At 46.1% G+C, this 21,719-nt stretch overlaps 1 long non-coding RNA gene and 1 other non-coding gene across 4 annotated transcripts in view; one reads left to right on the top strand and one right to left on the bottom strand.

Annotated features, from left to right (window-relative positions):
* The window catches only part of LOC123618101 (uncharacterized), a 28,678-nt gene extending 12,606 nt beyond the window's left edge, over positions 1–16,072 (top strand). For 2 of the 3 annotated variants that reach the window (XR_012507966.1, XR_012507970.1), the window contains exons 2-5: positions 8,068–8,216; positions 9,429–9,592; positions 10,029–10,128; positions 15,855–16,072. This is a non-coding gene — a long non-coding RNA (uncharacterized LOC123618101). Of the gene's footprint in view, positions 1–676; positions 1,171–8,067; positions 8,217–9,428; positions 9,593–10,028; positions 10,129–15,854 lie in introns of all 3 variants that reach the window. The other variant, XR_006726457.2, reaches the window with a different exon arrangement.
* On the bottom strand, positions 15,610–15,685 carry TRNAN-AUU (transfer RNA asparagine (anticodon AUU)). The gene is given in 2 exon segments: positions 15,610–15,645; positions 15,649–15,685. It is a non-coding gene; the product is annotated as a tRNA-Asn (tRNA).
* Positions 16,073–21,719: the final 5,647 nt, after the last annotated feature.

Here is a 21,719-nt window from a genome sequence, read left to right as displayed (position 1 = left end):
GAAGATGGAGAGTGGTGAGAGCACCCCCCACCCACACACCCACCCACAAACCTCCCCCTAGGCTATTCATGACACAGTTGATATTTTTGAGTACTTATTATATGACATTGCCTTAAGTGTTCGATTTATTGAATAATTTTGCCCTTGCAGCAATTCTATGAGATAAGTATAATGATTATTCCCATTTTAGAGATGAGGACATGGAAGTATAGAGTTAAGTTGCTTATGCAAGGTGACAACGATAGAAAGTGGCCAAACTAGAATTCAGACTCAGGCTGTGGGACTTCCATGTCCCTGCTTTCAGCCACTACACACATGGCTTTTCACAGCTTTCCTTAGCCAATATACTAATAACTACCATTAACTGAGAGCAAACTAGGCACACTATGTTTTTTGTCTCTAATGCTTTCAACAAGACTATGTAATAGAAGATATTATCCTTAATTTAAATTTGAGAAAAGTGAAGTTCAGAGAAGCTGGGTACCTTGGCTAAGATGACCCAGCTAAAAAGAACTTGAGTAGAATTTGCACTCATATTTGTATGAATCAGAAGCCCCTGCCACTTCCACATCACCACAGGACCTTTCGTGACATAAGGAGAGGAGAACTAGCATAGCAGAGTGGTCAGGGCTGGAAGTGACCTCTGAAACCGTCTAATCCAAATCTCTTGTTATAGACGAAGAAAGGAAGGTACAGAGAATGTACATGCCCAACGTTACACAGCAAGTCTCAGAACCAGGCACATCTCCTGGGTTCCTGGTCTTCTATGGGAATTGAATGCTTTACCTCATCTCTGCAGAGAAGAGAGTGTGTGAGAGCAGCCTAGAGGAAGAATCTATGTGTATCTGGGGTGGGGGAGGGTGGGGATCCTGTCTGCATTGCTGGGGGGAGCCCAGCCTTATCAGCAGGGCTGACTAGGAAGCAGAGTGACAATTTGGAAGGGAAATCTGGGGAAGCCATCCTTTTTCTGGAACAGAGACCTGGAACCTCCCCACTCCAACCCTCCCTTACACGCCTCCTGCCCTGGCCTTCCGAGTGTGTGCAGTCTACTCCCACCTTAAGCACAGCATGAGCTGATGTCCTGGACAGAGCTTCTTTTGAAGGGTTTCAAGAGTCTCTCACCATCCTGGGTGACCCAAGGACTGCCATTTCACCTTATAATGCCTCCTGGTAAGTTATGCATGGTCCTTTCCAAGGGTACATTTAAAAATGCAAATTACCCTGGGACCTAGCAACACAGTGAAAAGCAGATATCAGTCATTCACGCCTTCCTGTGAATTCATTTGTGAGCTAGGATGGTACCTATTCTCAGAGTTCCTAGATTCTCTGAATACTTTAAAAATTTGGATTCAAATTTCAATAGTATTAAAATAGTTATAAAGACAGAAGTCTCTGCAGTTAAACATTTTCATGTAATAAGACTTCAGTTCCTTTAGTTGGTATTGCACAAATCAGGTCTGTGAACTGCTCAGAGCTCACAGATAGGAGCTATGAGAATTGCTTTTCTTTCAAGAGGTCCATTCATGCACAAGTCTGGGAGACTTTAAGTAAGGATGACACAGGTGCAAAGTCTGTTACAATAGGTCTTTCTGGCCCTGGCACCATGCGCCAATGTATGGGGGGCCCGGAGATCTGGGCTCTAGTCTTGGCCTCTTGACTACTCGGGGCCTCAGTTTCTCCAGGTGTAAAATTCACTCCCTCTTCACTTCACCTCTGCCAGGCCTATGCCGGTTGCCAAGAGGGATAAAATGTGAATGAGATTCAAGCCTATGAGGTCCAAACAAGGTGGTGAGGGCACCAAATCTGGCACCTTCCTGTCTGACAGTTCAATGCAGACGGTAGACAAAGGCTATGGGAGTCTAGTGGAGGAAGAAGTCACTTCCGCCTGCCAAGCACAGGTGGGCTTTGTAGCTGAACTAGCTTTGAGACTGGGCCTTGAACCAAGGCCATCGCAGGTGAGGGTGCTGGTCCTATAGGCAGAGAGGATGGTTGAAGCGGGCTGGGTGTGGTGGGCTTATGGACAGAGCTGGGGTGTGAAGTACTTTGACAAGACTGGACCTATAGCTGAAGGACCTCTGAGACTGTCTCATCTAACTCTCTAGGATACAAGGGAACATCATGAGGCCCAAATTGGTTCAAGAACCTCTCCCCTAGTCACACAGCCAGTTGGGACTGTGCAGACAGCAAGGAAGTGGGCAAGAATTCTTCAACTTGGAGCTGAGTTCCCAGCCTCAGGAATGTTTTTAGCCCAAGCTGGCAACCCCCTCTTCTACCACACACTTCACAAAGCCTACTGCGGGCTCCAGCAACCCACCTCTCTCCCACCCTCAGAGCTCCTGAGACACACTGGCCCACACACCTGGGGGGCGTTTTAGGTTTATGTCCGCTCAACAAAACAGCCACATCCTGGCGGAAACCAAGGTGGAGGGAAGCCTTTAGCCCACCCTTCCCTTCCCCTCGTCCTTGGGCTGCAGTAACAGAACCCAGGCTGGAGAGAGGTGTAAAAACCAGAACGCGCAAAAGGCCTCCCCAGGTCCCAGCCTGCATAACTGCCCAAGCTGGGAATAGCCTTCAGCTAACAGGGGCTCTTGAGCACGGACGGCCTGTCTCCACTTGACTCTGGGAGCCTTTCCCTCTCCTTGGCTGGGGAGACTCTCAGGCTGTGCCCACCCCTTTGGACTGGGAGATATCCTCCCCTCACACAGGTCTCTTGGGGTCCACAGCCACCCAGCCCATCTGGGCAGAGAAGGGGTTCATTGCCCCAGAACTAACAGGATAGTGGTGAGGCGGTCAGAAAGAGAGTGGGCCCCAAATGGCTTAAAGTCTTTTGCCCACTTCTCTCAGCAAAGATGTGGAAAGAAGAAGCTAGTGTGGGTGTCCATCATAGATGTCCAAAAGGATGGCTGTGAAACCCAGATTTACCATGTCTAGTCTATGACCGCCATGACCACCACATCTGTCACTGTTTCCATTTCTACCACTATCACTGTTTATGTTTTCACCATCACTGGTACCAACACCTCTATCACAACCACCACCTCTACCTCCACCATTACTGCTGTCTCCATTTCCACCACTGTCACCACCTCCATCTCCAAAACAACCACCACCTCTGTCTCTACCACTATAACCACCACCACCTCCACACCCACTCATCCCCATCATCCCCATCATCTCCACCTTGATCATGACCTCCATCTCCACCACTGTTGTCACCTCCACCTTCACCACCTCCACTAGTATCACTACCTTTATCACCAGTACCATCTCTATCATTATCACTGTCTCCATCTCCACCACAGCCTCCACCTCTATCTTTATCACCATAACCACAACCACCTCCACACCCATCACTATCAACATCTCCATCACACATCACCATCATCTCCACTATAACCACCAACTTCACCTCTACCACTATTAACATTTCCATCACCATCTCAACATGACCTCCACCTCCACCACCATCCCTACATTCATAGCCACCACATCTACCACAGCCATCACTTCCATCTCCACTGCCATCATCAACTCCAACTCCTCTACCATTACCATCATCACCTTCACAGGATCACTACTTTTATCACTAGTACCACCACCATCACCATCTCCACCACTGCCATCACCACCTCCACCACCACTACCACTACCCTTCTCACCTCCCCTAACACTTCTGTTACCTGCTTCCACCAACACATTATGCTGCCCACCCCTACCTCTGCCCATTTTAAACCATCCACACTACATAGAATGTAAAGAACTGCTCTTTGGGTTAATCTTTCGACCTCTTTATTTGCCCAACCTGAGAAAGGCCAACCATAGACCCCATTTCCCTAGTTTTTCTTCTGAGACTTCTCATGGAAGATGAAATTAAATGCTGTGCTCTTTAAGTTAAGGAAGATTATGTGTCTCTTGCCGTTCCTGATTTACCAGGCCCATCATTTTGTCCTGGAAGGAAATTGGATTACTCTGACAGAATGTGTTCTTTGGAAAGCAGTACTAGTTATTACCTAATTCCTTATGACCTAGTGTTTGCAGATTGATTTTTTGATGACGTGTCCCAGTAGTTTTCTATTATAGCAGCTCGGTTGATGGGCCCAACACTTGCAGAGGCATCTGCTTTCCCCCAGGTTTAAAGAGAGGCAGGGACATGCTGCCTGGGTCTCCCTCCTGTCTCCAGGTCCCTCACCAGTTCCCCATAAATCCCCCCAGCGTGAGAGCTAGTGATCTGATTCCACCTTGGGCCAATTCCTTAAGTACCTAAGCATGTAAGTCATCAGGACCGTGGATGTGAATACACAAGTTCCTCCCTCGTTCCCCCTTGGCTTCCTGCCTTCTCATGATCCCATGCGGTGCCTCTTTCAGCGTTCAGATCACAGCTGACCTTTTTAGGCTAAGAAAAAATTAAAAGCCTCTGCTTATTAGTGTCATTGCTTATAGGCTCTCTCTCCCCAACTCAAAACGAGCCAGCAGTCTCCTTATCCCCCTTTGTTGGCCTGTTAGAGTCAGAAAATGTTTTTCTCATTCTTTTGCTGCCTTGTACAAGTTATATCTCATTTCTTTTTCTGAACGACTCTTCTGATTTTATCTCCACAGCCTTTTGTGATTTTTTGTATGGACTCCTCCTTCGTAACCTGGCCTGCTTTCCACTCTCTTTGGCACAGCCATTATCATTTTAGTTCTTGGAGAAGCTTTCTGCATAACTAACAAGTAATCTCTGGGTCCCTTTTAGCTGTTTTATGCATCAGGAGAGTTTCATTCTCTTCTCCTAATTTTGTTGCCTTATGTGGAAATGTCCTATTCTCCTTGGAGAGTGCCTTTGGTTCTTAAACTCAGCGTTTGTGCTTTTCAACTTGGTTCCCAAAGCTTGGTGCAGAAAGCTTTTAGAAAAGGCCAGTTTCTGAATCTTGTTTCAGTTTCTGCTTTTCTTCCTTTCTCTCAGGTGGTGGTCTCCTTTCTCAAGACTCCCTTCCTTCTCCAGTGACTTTAGTGTGTGACTGTCACACCTAGTCAGCCTCTGCTCCCCAGGACATATATTCGTCCCTCCCACCTGGGAGGGAAGTAGCACCTGGGTCTGGTCACTGGTGCCCACACTAGGGTGTGGATGGGGACACTCACCAGGAGTGTTTGGTTACTGTGGAGGGCTCTCTCCATGCCCAGGCCCATTTGCTCATTCTTGGAGTCCCTCATTTCCTCTAGAACCTCTGATTTTGTTTGGGGCCCTGGCAGCTGTGGGCTCACAGGATGGATGAGTCTTCCTGAAAGTCAGGTTGATAATGGCCTGGGGGAGAACACCAGCTAGTAAGCTAGCAGACCTGAAATCAGGTTAATTACATAAAAGGTGGCAATTACAAGGCATGAAGACAGTGGTGAATGAGTGATGTGCTCTGTCCTGAAGGAGGCTTCTCCAAGGAAGCTGTACTTGAGTAGAGTCTTTAAAGTTAGGTAGGTGTTTGCCAGAAAGAGGGATGTGGAAAGGCATTCCAGGCAGAACAGGATATGCAGGGGCAGAGAGGGCTAAGTGGCACAAGCAGAGCCCCCAGACTCCAGGAAGGCCCATGGTCTTCCCAACCCTCCACTGGTCTGGATGAATCATGTCAAGATGATCCTGCCAAGGCCTCTTTCAAGGCCTCCACAGAAGGTCCCAGTGCTCCCGGTCATCTACTGTCATCTCCAAATGTGGCTTCTCAGTGAAGACTTTCTTCATCCAACCTGGCCAACCAGTGTCCCTTTATCCCAGGGAGGAGGCTCGGGCCCTCATCCCTTTCCTTTCTTAATGACTGTGACAGGAGGAACTCCATGACCCCTTCTTGAACTCCCCCAAGGCAGGGATCTTCTCTGCTCCCCCAGGATCCATATACGCCTCCTCTATACTCTAGATTAAATTTTCTTTGTCTAGAAAAACTAGAAAATACAGATTATCAAAAGTTTAAAAATAGTTTCAAAAATCACACATAATCCCACCGTTCAGCATTAACCTTGCTGACATTTTGGCAAATATCCTCCCAGAGGTGTAATTTCCTTTAACAAGACATGTAGTCAGCAAAGTGGGCGTCTTTCAGAAGTGCAGATCAGTCTGCCTCATTATTTTAAACAGCTATGTCGTACTTCACTGTTCAGTCGAACCATAATTTATTTAAACTTGGAAGCTTGATGAAAAAATGAGGAAGGGCCTTTGCAGAGTCTCCTGCGTTTTTCATGTTCCTTTGCAGCCCACTGAGTCACAGGGTAGAAAGCACTGGTTCTAGACTTAGGAGATGTGAGATTGAATGCAGCCTCTTTACCCGTATGTGTGGGTCTCGGATCTATCCACAATCCCTCTCAGCCTTTCTGACATCTTGGAAGCACTTAACACAACCGACCACTCTCCCCTTCTTGACCTCCTTCCTTCCTGTAGCCTCTGGGACGACACCCTCCACCCCAGCACTTCCCTTATGTTTTACCTTTCCTTTGTAGTTTCCTGAGCCGGAACCTTTTTTTCTGACCAGTACTGAGCTGTTGGTACTCCCCAAGGCTCTCTCCCCTCCTGCCTCTGCCCACCTCTTCCCACTCAGTTTCTTCCCCTTGGATGACCTATCTAGCTCTGTACATTTGAGGGCCAGCCTCTCTCCAGCCCGTTTCTCTTTCCTGAGGTCTGGATCCACGTGTTCAATATCCCAAAGAGCATCTCCATCACAAACTCAATGTGTCTCATTTCTCCTTCCTCTCAACCTGTACCTCCTCCCCTTAGAGTCTCTGTCTCAGTTTCTGATGCCATTCATCCCAGCTGGAAGCCAGAAGTCAACTTGAGTCCTCTTTCCCTCCCACTTCCCTCCCAAATCCAGTGCCTCAAATAGCCTTTTTCCTTCTCCAGCCCTGTCCCTCCTCTGCTGCCACACCCTGCCTCAATTCAGGCGAGGGATCTTCTTCTGGGATTATGCCTGCAGTATTCTCACTGGTTCCTCACCTCTGGATTCTTCTACAATCCACTCACCAGGATACTTTTTACCAATACTTAAAAAAAAATTTGAGGTATAATTTGCATACAAAGAAGCACATATTTTAAGTATACAATTTGATAAATTTTAATAACTATATTGCATCCATGTAACCACCACTGCAATGAAGATTTAGAAAATTTCCATCATCCCTTAATGTTCCTCATGATCCTTTTTAGTCAATCCCCATTCCCATGGGCAATTACTGCTCTGGTATCTTTCATCATAGATTAGTTTTGCCTATTCTGTAGAACTCCACATAAATGAAATCATATAGTTTGTACTCTTTTGCTTGGCAAACTGTTTTTGAGATTCCTTCATGTTGTCATGTTATAATCATTTAAAAGTGAATATTTATTTAAGCCAATCTCCTGCTTAAAACTTTTCAATAGCTCCCCATTATCCAATTCCTGGCCCCTGCATGGCCTCATCTAACTTTAACCTTTCAGAATACTGAACCATTTGTTCACCTGCACAAACATAGCTTTTCATGGGTGAGTCTGCTCATCTCCCAAACAGTTTGCCTAGTGAACTCCTACTCATCTGGCAGCACTCTGTTCAGACGTAGATTCTGTGAGTTTCTCTGACCTGTTCCCACCCTCAGGACAAAGAGTCTGTCAGCTCCACTATAATGGACTATGTCCACTATTCTGAACCTCCGCCCTTCATGGATTGAATGGATTTCTTTCTTAGCCTGACTCCTGTGTCTTATACATTATTTATTGTTGTTCCCACTACACTGTATGGGTTTATGTACTTGTGCAACCCCTTAGCTATGCTCAGAGGATGGAAAAATTCATCCTGTTTCCAGAAATTCTTCCTGTGGAAGATGCTCTTGTTGCCTTCTCAAGAAACATTCCTGAGTCTTCTTTGCTAACAGACCTTGATCTTGCTCAAGCAGCCATGTGCCTAGCAATAAATTTGCCAGTGGTTGGTTGAGGAGTGGTCTGGTTCTGGTCAATGAGACAAAGGGGACAAGTCTTCAGGGGGCCTCTGGGAAAGGTTTTTCTCCCTGAAAAGGAAAAATGAGAGGTACATGCCCCCTTTTATGCCTTTCCCTTTCCTCTAATTTGGGATTCTATTGTATGAGGGTGTGATGTTTGGAGCTATGGCATCCATCTTGTGATCATGAGGCAAAGGCCAAGAGACACATGGAGACATGGATCCAGCAACCAGGCGTTACTGAGAAACTAAACTGACCCCAGATTCCACCTACCTTCAAGCTTCTTGTTATATGAGGTAATTAAGTGATTTTATGGCTTAAGTCACAATTAGTTGAGTTTTCTTCTTCTTCTTTTCTTTAATTTTTTTTGTGGGGGGAAGTAATTAGATTTGTTTGTTTGTTTGCTTGTTTGTTTATAATGGAGGTGCTGGGGATTGAATGTAGGACCTCATGTGTGCTAGGCACACACCTTACCACAGACTTATACTCTCCCCCACACCATTAGTTGAGTTTTCTGATATTTGAAGCTGAAGACATTCTTAACTGATAAATTTTGTGAATAAATTTTTATTCACAACATTTTTTGAGATAATTGTAGAACCTATACATTTTTATGAGATTAGGAAGCACTTAAATCCAGGTGGTGCAAAACAATCTGTACTTTTCCTTTCAAGTAACTATACCACATCTACGTCTACCTTGAGTGGGCCTCAGGGCGCTTTCTTTCTATCCATGTTTCTCAGTCTTCTAATCTCTCGACTTTCCCCTTGGAAAAAGGAAAGAGCTTCCTCCTTTGGGCCTTTGACCCAAGCTCTCAACCAATCAGCTCCATCTAGTTTTTACCCTTTGGAGTTGGAGGGGGGGTTTTATGTGCTAGATTATCTTCTTAGCAACCCATGGAAAAGGTTCTGTTACCCCATTTTGTATGAAAATTGAAAGTCATGTTAGTGAAAATCCTAATTGAGTTCACACAGGTAGTAAGCAGAGGTGCCTCACAGTAAGGTCTCCCCAAACTTGTCTTTACCTTAATATCTAGCCTTTCTTGGGCTATCAAATAGGTGCCTTGGGTGGCAGCCATGAAAATGCACTGCTCAGATCTCCTACTGCAGGGAGTGTAATTGGCCAAAGATTGTCACTGCTGTTGTGCACTGGTCTGGGACCACACTTCTTGTGGGCTGCTCCTTCTGCAGAATAGTGAACAGGGCAGAGGTCCTAAGACAAGCGATTCCTGAGAGATGCTGGCCTCCTCTGAGAATGACTTTAGCTCACAAATTTCCTGAAACCTCCTTAGAACTACACTGAGACTCTACCCCTCCCACCCACCTTCCCTCCATCTCCCCTTCACAGGGGTCAGACCCCCATTACAGACTGATGGTTCTGTGCTCCTCTGGCTCACTTGCCTTTTTCTTTCACAGATGTTTCAGCAAATAAATCTCTTGCATATCTAATCCTTTCTTGGGGTCTGGCTTCTCAGAGGACATGAACTAATGTGCTTTGGCTTTTTAAAGCCCCAAAGTCAACCTGGCATCCTGTCGACAGAGCACCTGGCACGTACTGGGTTGCTCCTCTTCTCTTTTCCTTTTGGAGTGCATGAAGGGGTTAACAGTGGCCACGCCATGAGGCTGTTTCTGTCTCCAGTGGGAGCAAGACGGACCACCCCGTAACCAAAAGAGTATGTGCATACCTGGAAACTTTTTTTTAAATTGAAGTATAGTCAGTTATAATGTGTCAATTTCTGGTGTACATCATAATGTCCCAGTCATATATATACATATATGTATATATATATATATATGTGTATATATATATATATATATATATACACACACACATATATATATACACACATATATTTGTTTTAATATTCTTTTTCATTAAAGGTTATTACAAGATATTGAATATAGTTCCCTGTGCTATACAGAAAAAATTTGTTTTTATTTTTTTTTTTACATAGTGGTTAACATTTACAAATCTCAAACACCCAAATTTATCCCTTCCCACCCCCTTTCCCCTGATAACCATAAGACTGTTCACTATGCCTGCAAATCTGTTTCTGTTTTGTGGATGAGTTCTTTAGTGTCCTCTTTTTTCTTTTCTTTTTTTTTTAGATTACACATATGAGTGATATCATATGGCATTTTTCCTTCTCTTTCTGGCTTGCTTCACATAAAATGATGATCTCCAGGTCCATCCATGTTGCTGCAAATGGTATTATTTTATTCTTTTTTATGGCTGAGTAGTATTCCAGTGTATAAATATACCATAGCTTCTTTGTCCAGTCATCTGTTGATGGACATTTAGGTTGCTTGCATGTCTTGGCTATTATATATAGTGCTGCTATGAACATTGGGGTGCATGTATCTTTTCAGTTTAGAGTTCCCTCCAGATATATGCCCACATACCTGGAAACTCTTATCTCCTGAGTTCAGAGAGGCTGAGGCACTCATCTAAGGGCCGACAGCTTACCTAGATGCTCACACATATGCGCACTGATGCATGCAGTGGGGAGACAAAGTCAGAGTGAAGAGACACGGTCAGGCTGCAGTGTGGGGCGGGCAAAGAGCATGAGGAAAGCAGCCCCTTCCTGCCCCTCCCAGCCGACTTCCCACAGCTGGTCTGTGTGTTTTGGTGCCGTGGCAACTGGCTGTGAGAGCTGCTCATGGAAAGTGAAGCTTAACCTTAGGACACTGTGGGAAGATAAGCTAGATGGGCCTAGAAGATACCAGGTCCGTGACCTTCTGGCCTTCCAGCCTTGCTGCAGCCTGGAGACTCCACACCCAGCCAAGCCTTCAGTCATTGAGAAATGCCTTTCTCTGTTCACACTCACTGCCTGTCCAGCCAGCTGGCTCACCTGTTTGGCCATACTAACTCAGAGTCTAGAATGCTCTGTTCTCTTATGTTTGTCTGAATCCTCTCCATCTTTCAGGGCCAAGTTCCCATCTCATGGCCACCTGGAAGCTTTCTTTGATTTCCCTAGTCCACTGGGCCCTTTTCTTCCTCTGAGCTTGTCTAGCAATTACTGTACTATCTGTAGCATTCACCTTATGGCATTTGGCCTAGGTCCTGATCTAATTCAACAAGCTCCTGATATGCGCAAGACCCTGTGCTAAGTGCCGAATGCTCATGTGGTATCTTGGGGCTAATCTGCCCTAGGTTCATTAGACTTAAGACAGGAGAGCAGCAGACCATCTAGAAGCTCCAGCTTTATGAGCAGGAGAGGCCTTCACTGGCTTCCCAACTAGGCCTGACAGAGGGCATAGGTTGTCGCTTATTAGAGCCTTGCAACCGAGTGCAGACATGTCACTGAGTCTCATTTTTCTCAGCTGTAAAAAGGGGATGATAGGACTACCTCGCAGGCTTGTTTTGAGGACAAATGAGGTAACGTGTAAAGTACTTCACACAGTGATGGGCCCATTCCCACCCTTCACCCTCTGAATCTGCCTGAATGAAAGCAGTGCGTGCTCCCCTTTCCCTGGGGCTGTTCAGACAGCTGACTGTCCTGATCGCGGGGTTACATGAGGCAGAGGCCTGCCCTCTGGGAGCTCGGCATCTGGTGCTTTCACACACTTTCTCTGGTTTAACCCTCCGTCAGCTCGGGGAAAGGATGTGCAATTCCTACATCAGAGACAATGAAGGAGCCAGGACTCAGAGAGGCTGAGCCCCACCCTAGATCCCAGAGCTAGTAAGTGGTAGAGTTGGCTTCAGAGTCAGGCCTGAGACAGAAGAGAAGCCCTAAGTAAACACAGAGCCCTTGGGTGAGAACACTTGATGCTGTTGAAGATATGGCTTCTGCCTGCAGAATTCTATAAATTCAACATAATGCCTATCAGAATTGCAACAGGGTGTGTGTATGCGGGTGTGAAATTTAACAAGCCCATTCTAAAACTAACCTGGAAGAATAACTGTGTTGGGATAGCCAAGAAATGTTTGAAGAAGTACAAAGAAGGGGAACTTGCCCTATCAGATTATAAAACACCACCGAGCTGTACTAATTAAGATGGTGGTGTGCTGGCACAGAACAAGATGAGTGGATCAAGGTCACAGGACAGGAGTTTTAAAAGGGTTCTTGTATAAAGAGGACTTCTGTATACGACAAAGTAGCATTTAGAAGAAGTACAGGAAGGATGAACTCTTGAAAAACTGGTGTAGAGACAACTGGCTATTCTTGTGAAAAAACACGAAGTTGATTCCTGCTTCATGCCATCCGCTAAATACATTCCAGATGGATTAGAGAGCCAAGTGTAAAAAAACAAAGCTATAAAACTATTAAAAGAAAATATAGGAGAATTTGTTTATAACTTGGGGGTAGGAAAGGCTTTCTTTAGCAAGACATAAAACACAGAAACCATAAAGGAAAAGATTACTAATGTTGATTCCATCCAAATCCAAAACTGCAGTATGACAAAAGAAACCATAAATATTGTTAAAAGACAAGTAACAGACAGGAAGAAGGTATCAGCAACATGTGCAAACGAACAGGATTAATACTCAGGATATATAATGATTTCCTTCAAATAGTAAGTGAAAGATAAACCACTTGAAAGAAAGACTAAGTGATAGTTCAGAACAGACAGTTCACCTCCGAGGAGCCGCAGATGGCCGGTAACAATGACAACAACTCAGCCTCAGTAGTCAGCAAGGAAATGCAAGTCATACAACACTGAGCTGACATTTTTCACCCACCAGATTTGTAAAATTTTAAAGATTCATAATAGCTACTGTTCACAGGAATTCAAGGGCAACAAACCCCTCTTCACTGCTAGTAAGAATGGAATTTGTCACAGTGTTTGTAGAAAGGATCTGGCAGTGCCTGTGGAAATGTGGACGGCCAGGGACCCTCCATCACAGCAAGTCCATATCTCTGCCTGGAGAAATGCTCCACGTGCACAAAGAGGCCCGGCCATGGCACCAAGGTGGCAGGGCCAGAAACGTGAACAGTCAGGAACAGCCCAAACGCTCATTAATAGAGAAAGGGCTAAGTACATTTCTGAATGTCCACATTAGTCATGGTTTTCTGAAGTCCAGACAAATGCGGTAGCCCTCTGCATCCTGAAGTGAGAAGGTCTCATTACCAGAGAGAAGCAAGCCACAGGACAATCTGGCTTTACATATGTAAACACGGATGCTCACTTTGAAACCATGTACATGAAGAACTTTCTCGAAGGGTACTTAGCAAACTGGCAATCCCTGGGGAGGGGGACTGTGTAGGAGCCAAGGTGTACTTTATCTAAACTATAGGGCTTTTTTTTTTACAGTGAGTATGTATGCATGTATTACTTATATAATAACAATAATACATTTAAAATAACTAGAAAGTCCAGCTTTTACTAAGTGTCCAACAGTTTATGCCCCTAGTTTCCAAGCCCTGCATCTGCTGGTGCCCTGGACCTGTTGCTTAGATCCCATCACTGGGTCCTGACTGCACACATGCCCCACCCTTCACCGTCTCCACTGCAATGGGCTCCTTTTCTGGGTTCTTGACCTGTGACCCCTGCCTATCATGGATCAAGAACAAAGGGGAATTGCTCATGGCCCTAGCCCCAGAACAGCACATGGTCCAGTAAAATAAGAATGAACTTCAGAAAAAATATGGTTGGAAAAACCAAAAAAGGCTTCCTAGAGGAGGTGGCATTTGAGCTGAGGCTTGAAAGATGGATCATTTTTATCCAAACCTCCTTCCCCCCAAATTATGTTAAAAAGTATATAATGCCATTGCAAAAGTTTGGATAGTAAAGAGGAAAACAATCAATCACCCCCACAATTCCATCACCCTAAGCCAATACTTTTTGTGAATTCCCTTCCAGTCTCTGTCCATAAGGCAGACATTTATTTATTTATTTATTTATTTATTTATTTATTTATTTATTCATTCATTCATTCATTCATTCATTCATTCATTCATTCATTCATTCATTTGTTTATTTATTTTTAGATTCCACATATGAGCGATCTCATATGGTATTTTTCTTTCTCTTTCTGGCTTACTTCACTTAGAATGACATTCTCCAGGAACATCCTTCTTGCTGCAAATGGCGTTATGTTGTCGGTTTTTAATGGCTGAATAGTATTCCATTGTATAAATATACCATGTCTTCTTTATTCACAGACATATATTTAAATATGCTAAGTTATAAGTTGTGTTCCACCAAAATTCATATGTTGAAGCCCTAACTCAATGTGATTGATAGTATTTGGGGATGGGGGCCTTTGGAAGAGAATTAGATTTAGATGAGGTCATGAAGTTAGGGCACTCATGGTGGGATCAGTGCCCTTATAAGAAGAAGAGACACCAGAACTCTGTGACCACACACCTGGGGAAGACCAGGTGAGAACACAGAGAGGAGTCAGTGGTCCGCAACCCACAGAGAGGGCCCTTACAAGGCATGGACCCTGCTGGCACTTTCATCTTGGACTTCTAGTCTCCAGAACTGTAAGAAATAAATTTCAGTTGTTTAAGCCACCCCATCAGTGGTATTTTGTTACAGCAGCCCAACTGACCAAGACAGCTATGTAATCTAAATAATGAATGGTGATATGTTTTGTTTTTTGATGTAACATTATATCATAGCCTTTTTTTTACATTGCTAAGCAAAATTTATAATGATCACTTTTAATGTCTATGCAATATGCTATTCAGTGAGTGTACTATGACTTAATTACCCATTTCCCTATTGTTGGATTTTTAGGTTGTTTCTTATTTCTAAAGCTGTAATGAACATCTTTGAGCATGTAGGGGCTTTTTTCCCCTTTGGGGTTATTTCCTTGGAACAAATACATTCTCAGAAGTGGAACTACTGGGTCAAAAATTATGAACGCTTTTATGGCCCTTGAAACATGTTGCCAAATTGCTTCTAAAAGTATAGTTCCTGAATACACTGAAGGCTTTGTTATACAAATATGAGAGGTATAGGAATGGGATGGGGGTCCCAATAACAGGAATCAGCATGTGTAAAGGTGCATTGACCAGGACAGACTTCTGTGATTTATCCCTTGAAAGCCACAACATGGCCACGACCTAGAATTCTATGGCGGATTACACAGTTACAGATTTACGGAGTAGATAAACATAGTTAGCTGTACAATCTCGAACTAGTTATTTAAAATGTTTGCCCCTTGGTGTCCTAATCTATAAAATGTAGATAATAAAGCTTTCTGAAAGGGTTGTGGACAGGATTAACTTTTTAAAAAATACTAGCATGGTGTCTACCATATAGTAGAAACTCAGTGTCCTAAGGTTGAGTCTAGTTTGGATTTTCCTTTGGTGTGAATAGCTGTACTTGCTGCCTGACAGGATAGCAAATGACCATCTAAAACTAATTGAGAGGCATGACACATAGAAACAATTGTAGCAACAAACAGACAGTATTTATTGAGTACCTTCTATGAACTATATATGTTAAACACCTTATAGTTTTTGAAAAGAAAAAAAGAATTCTATAGCAGATTCTGTGTTGGCAAACTCAGTAGCCATTCTCTGTCTCCTTCTCTCTTATTACTCTCTCACCATAGATAGTAAAAGCCCAATAATCTGCGTCCCAGCTTCTTTTGCAGCTAAAAGTGGCCACATGACTCCATTCTGTCAAAAAAGATATGAGGATGCTCTGGGAAGAATTCCTTCCTTCTTGTTTTTTGTTTCTTGTGTTTTTTGGGGGGTTGGGTGGATAATCAGGTTTATTTATTTATTTATAATAGAGGTACTGGGGATTGAACCCAGGACCTCATGCATGCTAATAAGCACACACTCTACCACTGAGCTATACCCTCCCCCTTAAATTCCTTCTGTCTTTCCTCTCTCTTGAGTGCTCCCTTTCATTCACATTTTCAACCTGTTTATTCAGTCTTTCAACTGGGAATTGAAGGTTTTTGATTTCCTGATTAAAGGGGAAAATGTCATCGATACCATGTCTCCTTCCTTCTTTGTGCTTTGAATGCAGATGTAATGCCTGGAGCCGCAGCAGCCGCATTAAAATCATAAGGTTGGACAAGCATGAGGACAAAAAGCCAGCATAGTGAGGATGGCAGAAAGGCAGGACAGAAAGAAACTGGATCCTTGAGAGAACCATTTGAGCAGCTAAATCAACATCACCAACCCCCCACCTCTAACTTCTTGTCTGGGGGGAAAAGCAAACCCTTATTTGATTAAACCATTGTTAGTCAAAATTTTTGTTACTTGCAATGCTTCCTAATAGGTACAGGACTCTACCATCTTGCCTTGTCTCCCCTCAGACAGCACCCAGGATTCAGATTCTAGTTCTGTTATGCCAGAGTTTGATCCTATCTCTTGGAACTGGTGACTTGAATCTCTGCAGCTGGGAACATTTATTGCCTGCTCGCCCACAGTCTGGTATCCCGTTCCTGGCTCTGGGTGCTCCTACCAGGCCAGGAGGTCTGAGGCCAGCTCCTGCAGTTTCTGAACCCTGTCTGTTTTCTCAGAAGCAGCCAGGACCTTGGGTTTAGGGTGTGCCCATCACTGGCTCCCTTTGAGGTCTCAAGAGGACCCTGAGTCAAAAGTATTGGCTTTGTTTCTGGACCTTTCCCTTACTAGTCATATGGTCTTGGTCAAGTCACTGAATCTCTCTGAGCCACAATCTCCTCATTGGTAAAATAGGGACGGGGGTGGGTTTGCTGGCAAGATTTAGAACTGCAAATCGGGTAACATAGTAGGTGCCCAAGCAATGTCTTCCTTTGAAGACAACTGTGGCTCAGAGAGGTGCAGCAAGGACCCCCACATCATCACGTCGCAGAACTGGGGATAGACTGGGCACAAGCCTCCATTGGGTTGCATCCCAGTGGGCATGTGGCCTCCCCTGGAGACCTGGGGCCTGGAGTGTTGCACACTCCTCCCAAGTCACTCAGAATGGAAACTACAGCTGAGGGTTGGCCCTGGGCGACAGCACGGCGCGTGCCCAGCCTGGGGTTACCACATTCCGCAGCAGGCCCCTGAGGGAGAGGAGCAGCCTCTGCTCTGGGCCACTGGGCTGCCGGGGCAGCTGCCAAGGTCCCCAGGGCTGGGCAGAGCCAGAGCTCCCCTGCCTCCCTCCAAGTGGCCAGGGTCAGACTGGCTTGCTCACCTCCTTTGCACAAAGTCTGCAAAACTGGCCTCAGGTCTCCTCTGCACATTCCCAGCTGACAACTTGTGGGCCAGATTCCCCAGGCCAAAATTAGGACATGGGCTGGCTCAAAGGATTCTTTCCATGGCTGAATGTATTTATTTGAAAGTTCTTATTGAGGAATAGAAATGAACTTCACCAGAGGTTTAATGACGCACTTTAATTGGAAGGCACACAGATATGTGCAAACAGGGCTGTCTTGGGCGCACTAACGATGTCGGGGGAAGTTCCCTTCTCCACAGCTGAGGCAGTGATGTCTAGGGCCCAAGGGCAGAAGTGGAGAGATGCAAGGGGTGGCTGCGGGCAGGAATGACTTGCTTTGAACAAATCTCCCAAACTAGCAACTTTTCAAAAAATTTTAAAGGGAATAAAGAGGCATGATGATGAGTGAAACTGGAATGAAAAGATGTAAATGGATGCAGGGTGAGCAAATCCAGGGATCACAGCGAGCAAGTGATCAGAGGGTTGTCATTGTCATTTTACTTACCGACTGCCCCCTCCACGGCACCCCACCACACGCACACAAACTACTTGCTAGCCAAGCAGGTCCTGTACCCACCCCCACGGGGAGTTACCCAGGCCAGACTGGCCTCTGCACCTGGGGGAGACCAGTCTCCTACCCTCTATAGACAGAGTTTCCTTCAAAGTGGCCTGCAGCCTCGGGGAGGGAGAGAGAAGGGGGAAGAGAGGGAGGGGTGTGAGGCCCAGGATGAGGGCTGTTCTCACTGGAGCACAGCAAAGTTATCCTGATGGAGTTTCTACCATTGCAGAATAAGGTTGGAATCCCCTGTAAGGCTGCTCGTCATCACACCTGCCTTGGGGGACAACCCAGTCTTATCCCCCTACCCCAGTCTCCTCTGAGCACCAGCCTCTCTGAGACAATCATGTGACTGGATGGGAGAGACCTGCATTCTTGTTCTGACCATGCCCTGATATCCAGGGGGAGGAGCCCATCAAGGGATAGCTTGTCACCTGAGGCCAGAGGAAGACAGGGGGGCCTGGCTGCAAATCCTTGTTCTGCATCTTGTTCTCCATCTGTAATCTGGACCTAATGACCCCTATCTTATAGGCCTAATCAAATATGCAGAGTGCCTATTTCATTGTCTGGCACATAGTAGGCCATTGATAAATAGTGACTATTAAATACTCTAAAACCCATTAAGACACAGGAAAGTATAAGGGATACCAACATTAATAATAATTATAGTAATTATCCCATTCTCCTCGTCCCCCCAGGCACAAGGAAGCAAGGAGAGCGGCTCTTCCAGCCCTGCTGCCCGACTTCTCATGGGGCCACTTGATTGCTCTTGGGGAGATGGGTTCTGGCTAATTTGTGGCGACTTTCCTCTTCCACAAGGCTCTTCAGGCCCAGGGATCTGGCATTACCTGTTCTTAGTTGGATAGGGTCACTCTCACCCACTCCATAAGAGTCAAGGCCAAGACCAGGGGTATTCTCCCTGCAGCAGCCACCCTCTTGCCACTCTTTATGGGGGCCCCAGGAAGCTCCCTCTGCAGTTCTTTCCATGCCCCCGGCTCCCACAACCCTTGGGCATGACCCCTCCTCATCCCTCCTCTGCCTGTTCAGCCAGCCCATTGGTGTTGGCACTGCAGTCAGTGACCACAGGGGAGATGCAGAGAAATTCAGAGAAACACCCTGCCTCCTGTTCCTTGTCTGCCTGTCTCCACATATGTCAGGTTGGGCCGCCCGGACCCCTACTCTGTAGATGTCCTCAGTCTGGCCTAGCCTCGCAGCTGGATCCCCCTCTCCTCCCCCCACCTCCTCCAGCCTGTTGAGGTGGGCGGTGAGGGGGAGATCTTAATTTCTCCCGCTTCTAATCAGCACAGCTGGGAGAACCAGCAGGCAAGGGCAGGAGGAGGTGAAAGGCCACGGGCATAATCCACAAGCCACCCAGTCACCAGAACCCAGCCTCCCTCCTAACAAGCCATGCAGCAAACAAATTATCTTTGTTGTTCCTGGGAAATCTGCAAGTACTTACCCGTGTAATTAGCATCTGTGCCTCGTGCCGGCAGTTCAGGTGAACAGGCCACGGCTACCCGGTGCCAGGCTGCCTGTAATCAAAACCAAAGCACCCGCCAGGGTGCTCTCGGATAAAGACAATGTCAAACTCAATCAGGGCCTCACCTGGGATGGTGACCTCAGGAGCTGGCGCGTTGGGGCCTTGCTAGCTCTGCAAGAAGGGTGGGAGGCCAGCATTGCACAGACTTTTCCACAAACTTCCCTGGCACTTAGAAGCCTGGCAGACAGAGGACCTGGGCCCGGGGATCTGCATTTGTAATCAGTTTCTCAGGTGTCTGATACAAGCCAAAGTCTGGATGTTCTTCAAGATCCCCTCGGTTGGTGGAGTGGTAATAGCGATAAGTTTTGTTTACTGAATGCCTACTAGGTCCTGGGCCTTTATATATGAATTCATGATTTCACTTAGTTTCTCCTAAGTGCAAGAAATATATGAGTACACTCTATTTATTGAGAGAGTAACTAACTTGCCCAGAGTCACATAGGGACCGGGCTCAGCATCAGACAGAGGTGTGCCTGTCCCTAAGACCTGCTCTTTAAAAAAAATTTTTTTTAATTGAAGTATAGTCAGTTTCTAAAGTGTCAATTTCTGGTGTACAGCATAATGTTTCAGTCATACATGTACATATATATATATATTTGTTTTCATAATCTTTTTCATTATAGGTTAATATAAGATATCAAATATAATTTTAATTTTTTAAAAATTGAAGTCTAGCCAGTTTACATTGTTGTGTTAATTTCTGGTGTGTCCAGGCCCTGCTCTGGGCCCCTCCCCAGAGTTATTTCCCACTTGAAGCTACTTGTTCCATGCAACGTGGAGGTTAAGTGGAATCTGTGACATTGCATATGGAATGACAGCTCCTTCTGCCAGAGGGGACAGCAAGGGTACAACACGGGAAGCCTCGAGGTGTCTTGTTCCTGCCTGATGGAGGCTGTTCTCGGCTTCCTGCTCAAAGCAGGGAATAACATACAGTTCCCTTTATCCCACTGGGGCAGAAGGTGGCACCCCTCTGTGGAGCAGGAAGGACAGGCCAGAACGGGCAAACATTTGGCTCTGGGAACAAGACGCAGAGCAGAGGATCAGCAGGGCACCCACAAAGGGAGGTCCTCCCTGGAGATAGCAGACCTGGCATTTTCAGAGAGAATGGCCCACGAGGCAGCTCTCCTTAACAACACCAACAGAAGTTGCACTTAAATGAACCCTGAGTGTGTGTAGCCTTGGAGACTGAGGGTCAAGGCAAGCTCTGGAGCAGCTGGTGTGGAACTGGAGGGAGGGAGACATGGAGCTGGGAGTGAGAAACAGCAGGGTTTGGATGGACAGTGAACGGGGATGTTGATTCTAGCCCGGATAGCACAGAGCCTGGGTTTTCATCAGTTCCTCAGTGAAGAGGAAATTGGAAATTAATATCAAAATCCCACTGAGTAGCGTCCATAGTTTCCATATGTAATCACGGTTGGCTTAGCTAGGTAGTAAAATGTTTATGATTTTCTTTCCAAGGTTGAATTTAGTCATTCTCAACGAACCATTTAGTTGGCTTCATAAAGTCCTGATTTAAAGAACCCCTCTAGGTGATGTGGATGGATGGATACCTGTGCGAGGTGGACCCTCCCAGCTGTTGAAGTCAGGGCCTGGGGCCCAGATGGCGCAAGTCCGGGAAAGAAGCCGTCCTCCCAGACAGCTGCCTTGACGGGGCCAGGGCACCACATGCCATATGGAGCGCCAGCTTGAGCAAGAAGGCACCGTAAGTCTGTTCTGAGCACCTCCCATGGCATCTGTGATTCACATACAGAAATTCAAATTGTGTGTCCCCTCCCCCAACACATGCTTTCAGTAAACTGAGGCATCGCGACCCTGCCAGCTGACAAGTGGGCTGGAGGTGGGTGGGTACGTTCGCTGTGGTCAGGCAGACACTGATGCCAGCTCTTTCTGCTCCCTCTAGGAAGGAGTGCTCCCTGTCCCAGGCTTTGGTTCACTATTCATGGAAATTTGGAGATAGATTTAAGACTGACATGCATGATTCCCTTAACATCTGCTGGGGGCTGGAGGCAGCAAGGGCAGCAGGGCAGGCTGAGGGCCTAAGCGTCCATCATCTGTCTACACACACACCACACACACACTCACACACAGGCAAACGCATTCATACACACGGACACACACATATCCACGTGCCCACATGTGAACTCTCCCACAGATACACATTCATTCATGGACTCAGACAGACCACACATACACCCTGAAGTAGATTCATACACACCTTCACACAGAGACACACGTTCTAACACACACCCTCATACACAGACACATGGTCACACAGTCACTAACACATCTAAGACACACCCTTACGTGCAACACACAGCCTCCACACCCTCACACGCACCGTGTGCACACATGTTCCCTCCTCAGTTGCCCCTCTGACAGGAGAAGGCCTCATGGCTTCAGGCAGAGCGAGGCCTCCTGCCAGGCCCTCCCCTGCAGCCCCCACCTTGGCCACTCACGAACGCCCTGGTGATGACCGCGCACTCAGACCCAGCCTACCCCTGCCTGTCTGGGCCTCTCTCACACATCTGCAGCCTCGCTCACAACAGTAAGCCTCCTACAGCCTCTCTCTCTCATACACACACACACACACACACACACACACACACACACT

The sequence above is a fragment of the Camelus bactrianus genome, chromosome 1 (genome assembly GCF_048773025.1).
Source record: "Camelus bactrianus isolate YW-2024 breed Bactrian camel chromosome 1, ASM4877302v1, whole genome shotgun sequence".
NCBI classification, from domain to species: Eukaryota; Metazoa; Chordata; class Mammalia; order Artiodactyla; family Camelidae; genus Camelus; species Camelus bactrianus.
Note: the sequence above shows the minus strand (reverse complement) of the source record. Positions and strands in the feature narration are given on the sequence as shown.